Consider the following 5,387-nt stretch of genomic DNA (forward strand, 5'->3'; position numbering starts at 1 on the left):
GACGGGCTGCAGACCACCAAACAGTCATCATGACCTTCTTTTGGTGCAACTTTGGCTTTGGGAAGTGCCGTAGAGCTTTGTCAGCATCCAATCATTGAGCTGAGCATCGCTGGTTGTCATAAAGAATCCACTTTTCATCGCAAGTCACAATCCGGTCGAGAAACGGGTCGTTCTTGTTGCATAAAAGAAGGGAAGACGACACTTCAAAACGGCGTTTTTTTTGGGCTGTCGTTCAATTCATTTGGCACCCATTTCTCAAGTATTTTTGTTTTTCCAATCTCTTTCAAGTGGTTAGAAATTGTCTTATACGTTATGTCTAATTCAGAAGCAAGCTCTCAAACATTTGTGTGTGGATTGGCTTCGACTAAGGCTCTTAGTTGATCATTGTCAACATCAGATGACCGACCACTATGCTTATCATCTTCAAGTCACTCATCAACGCTATGAAATTTCTTGAACCACCATTGTGCTGTACATTCATTAGTGGTTTCTGGGCCAAATGCATCGTTGATATTGTGAGCTGTTTCAGCAGCCTTTCAGCCAAGCTTGAACTGGAATAAGAAAATTGTGCGAATTTGCTTTTTGTCCATGTTGTATTCAATGTTCCAGAAAAAAATGGCCTAATTATTCAAAAAGAAAAAGAGTAACAGGATTAGATAGAGTGAAAAACGGGCTTTAAAATTATATATAAAGTCAAAATAATTTAACGAAAATTAATTTGAAAGTACATCATTTAAAACCCAAATTTAAAATTCCGCAAGAACTTTCTTGACAACCTAATAGATGGTATATGTACAAACAGCAGTGCTTCTTGGTAATGAGGTGTGGGTCATGAATACAGTGGACAAATGAAAGCAAGAAAGAAATGAAGCTAGTATGCTCCAGTGAGTGTGCAATATCAGTGTTTATGAACAACAGAGTACAAACTTGATAGAGAAAAATTGAGCACAAGAGAAATTAAATGTGATGTGCAAGAGAGAAGACTGCACTGGTATAGTCATATGACATGTACAGCTTTATGAAGAATTGCCAGTCATTATTGATGGAAGTTGTGGAAGACAAAGTCCCAGGAAAACATTGATGGAGTAGTGAAGGCTGATCTCAAAATACTGAGCTTCAAAGAGGAGATGACAAAAAACTAAGATTATTGGAAATTTGATTTGCTCAAGAACTATCAATTTCAATGAATGAGAAGTCCTAAAAGCAGTAGATTTACATCTATGCACTAACTGGGTCCTGCTCCTACACCCAATCTGTCACTTCAAGCATTTGCCATTTTTTCATCTTCTAAATTCCCAACCTTTCAAACTATGATGCTATTCAGTTGCTATGATCACATGAGAGCAGATATACACATATTTCATCCCCTTTTGTGCTATAGTTATTCCACCGCCTTTGGAACCACTCCCTTTTGAAATATATCTCTCGTTCTTATCCTTTTCCCCTGATTACAATTCTTTGTGCTTCAAGGTATCTTTCCTTTGGCTATGAGATATATTTTAGAACTGTCATATTTAATCTTTAACACCTCCTCTCATTTGCTATCATTCTCCTCACCCTGTCTCATCTGCTGTTGATGGCCTCAGCCTGCCTTTTCCCTCCCACTCACTAGAGTCACCCCTGCATACTGCTAACATCCATCACCATACATTTCTCTCCCACTACCAACCCCTGCACATATCTCCATATTTACTAATCTACCTATAGGTTTATAGTACTGCTGCTTTCTTCCCTTCCTGTATTGCTACTAATCACCTTCCTCTGCCACTCATAATGTTTCACCTCCCACCTCCATAATGATATTCTTCTCTGATTACACCTCAACCCTTCTTTTGTTCACTGTTTAACCCCTACATGCATCTTTAACCATCTGTCACTCCTCTCACACTCTGATGAACATATCTACTTACCCTTACTAATTTTTTGTCCACATTCTCACTTATATTTACCTTCCCATATCTTGATAGTTCACTCTGATACCTCATCACTGCCATCTATCCAACTATTTGCACCCATCTTTATCTGATGTGACATAACCAAGTATCACCTCTATAGCAAGACACTGGTGTCAGTTCCTCTATAATATTTTAACTCTCAACATGTGGCATGAAGCTACTTCCCTCTCTATTACAATCACTCGGTCAAGAGGTCTTTTTCTTTGTGCTGCAAGTTACTTATTGACCTCACTAGAACTGGTGTCATAAAAAATGCACCCAGTACACCCTGTAATGAGTTTGGGAAAGGCATCCAGCCAGGCCCATTGCCAAACTTTGGTGCCTGGGGGTGCTTTAAAATATTCTGGGTGGGCACTTATTTGTATTGATACTAAAGTGGAGTTTCAAAATAAGTGCATCACTGTAAATCTGAAGGTGAACCATTAAATAGTGAGGGCACAGTGCCATCCAGTGCACCCTCAGTGACAGGCATGCTTCCAGCCAGAGCAACCATTCCTAAACAGACATTGAAGCTTAAAAGAGTCATCTGGCTCATTGAATCCTGTCAAAACTGTCCAATCTATGCCAGCATAAAAACCGGATATTAAATGATAATGATGATGATTTAGAACATTCAAACTACTTTGAAATCCAAGAATTCGAGATTCTCTTACATCTCTGGCAAATATACTTAAGAACAGCACCAAACCTTGAAAGAAATTCACTAAAGTCATATAATGCCTGCTGCCACTCATCTGAACCATCTTTAAATTGAAGAGATTAACCCATCCTTTATCAGGAAGTAATGAAAAGTTGTTTAGATCCTGGCAAGCTGACTTATAATTAAATATGTTCCAATTATGACCATACTGTTTATTTATTTCGGGCTCAGTGCCTTTTATTTCAAGCTATTTGAAAGATATTTGTAGATCTAGGTATGGAAAAATCTATTAGTATAGAAACCATGTTTAATTTTCTATATCAGTGCTTCTCAGAGTAAACAATGAAAAATTGTATAGGAATGCTGAGGACAAAAGAAGCAATGATAAGGGACAGGGGTTGCAATAAATACATCTGTACAGCTTTATTTTAGTTTTTGTCTCCTAGTTAATTAATTGTAGAAAACATTTCAATGTAATAGTGTGATAAAGTGCTTGTTAGTCACAGTTACAAGAAGGAGAATAAGTAAGACATGAACAATAATGACAGTAATAACTGACTGAAACAAAAACAAATATATACTTTGTATTTAAATTATAAACTAATGTTGGGTAATGTCTAGCATGCTCCACTGGATGAGTAATGTGAAAGAAATGAAGCTAGCATGCTCCACTGGATGGGTAATGTTTGATAGAAATGAAGCTAGCATGCTCCACTGGATGGGAAATGTTTGAAAGAAATGAAGCTAGCATGCTCTGCTGGATGGGTAATGTTTGGAGCAAGATCGTTGCCAGTGCCCCTGGACTGGCTCTTGTGTGGGTGGCACATAAAATACACCATTTTGAGCATGGCCGTTGCCAGTACCGCCTGACTGGCCTTCATAGGATTTTCAAGCGAGATCGTTGCCAGTGCCTCTGAACTGGCTCTTGTGCGGGTGGCACATAAAATACACCATTTCGAGCATGGCCGTCGCCAGTACTGCCTGACTGGCCTCCGTGTGAGTGACACGTAAAAGCACCCACTACACTCTCTGAGTGGTTGGCGTTAGGAAGGGCATCCAGCTGTAGAAACTCTGCCAAATCAGATTGGAGGCTGGTGTTGCCATCCGGTTTCACCAGTCCTCAGTCAAATCGTCCAACCCATGCTAGCATGGAAAGTGTACGTTAAACGATGATGATGATGATGAAGCTAGCATGCTCCACTGGATGGGAAATGTTTGAAAGAAAGGAAGCTAGCATGCTCTGCTGGATGGGTAATGTTAGTGTGCATGCATGACAGAATGTAAATGATTTAAGAGGAAAATTGTATATAAGAGGCATCAGATGTTGTGTGCAAGAGAGAAGGCTGCACTGGTTTTGGTCAAGTGATGCATATGGATGAGGACAGCTGCATAAAGAAGTACTGAGCTCTAATTGTGGAGGGTACCTGTGGAAAGGATAGACCCAGGAAGACATGGAATGAAGTGATGAGAAAGGATCTTCAGATGCTGGGCCTCACCGAGGAAATGACAAGGGACTGGGAGATGTGGTGATTTGCTGTACTTGACAAGACATGTCAAGCTAAGTAAAATCGTTGTCTTCCACACATACAGGCTTGTCCTTTCAGGCACTGGTGCCACATGAAAAGTACCTGGACCAGTGTTGTATAAATGCACCCATGCCAGTGGCACATAAAAGGCACCCAGCACACTTGTTAAGTGGTTGGTCTTAGGAAGGGAATCCAGCCGTAGAAACCATGCCACAACAGACAGCTGGAGTCTGAACAGTTCCCTGTAAGCCAGCTCCATGTCAAACCGTCCAACCCAAGCCAGCATGGAAAGCAGACATTAAACGATGGTGATGATGATGATTTTCACGTATGTAATAATGATAGCCACTGCAACTGTGGTATTAGGTAATGTTCCAACTGGAGTGTGTATAGTATAGATGTGTCTTAGTGTTTGTCCCCCACCACAACCACATGACAACCGCTTTTGGTTTGTTTACGTCCCTTTCAGAAAAAGAGACGGATTAAGTACCAGACTTTAAAAATAAGTACAGGGTTTGATTGCTTGACTAAAGCCTTCAAGGTGGTGCCCCAGCATGGCTACAGCCAGTGACTGAAACAAGTAAAAGCTATGTGCACGTATTTAATTTTAATGAATTTTAGCCAGCGGGAGGAGTTGAAAAAGTATTAGTAAAAGAAAGGAGGTGGGATGATAGCAAAAAAATCTGAGAAACACTGTTTTATATGTAAATTGAATGGAAGAGGTTGGATAGAGCTGATTTTAACATTGAATATATCCCCATGTAAACGCATAAGGTTTAAAGAAAGACCAATAATTTTTCCAGATAATGAAAACAACTTTCTTCTGACAATCCAGGAAATCCGGCACAAAAGATTCTTCTTATTAGCCCATTACAAGACATATTACAGCTGCTTTCCTTTAATGGCAGTTTAGGCTTCTTCTCATCAGACTTAATTCAATACCAAGCACTAGATATTAAGTAGAATTTTTTTTTAATTCTCAATGCTATTAACACCACCACAAAAAGTGGGTATTTAAACCATGTAGATTATATTGTATATTTCAGAGAAAATAATTTTGCAAGGATAAAACTGCAAAACAGGAAAAGAATCATTGACTATTTTACTAGCAAGTTGATATTCAACCAACCCAAATAGCCAGGCTCTGGTGCAATGTTCAGTTTAAGTTAGGTTCTTTTTGTTTTATTGTTTACTAATAAACACATATGCACAATTTGTATTTTGTTCCTTTTTCTCTATACTTCAATTTACTTGCTTAAAAATAAA

This window comes from Octopus bimaculoides, chromosome 5, assembly GCF_001194135.2.
Source record: "Octopus bimaculoides isolate UCB-OBI-ISO-001 chromosome 5, ASM119413v2, whole genome shotgun sequence".
In the NCBI taxonomy this organism is placed as follows: domain Eukaryota; kingdom Metazoa; phylum Mollusca; class Cephalopoda; order Octopoda; family Octopodidae; genus Octopus; species Octopus bimaculoides.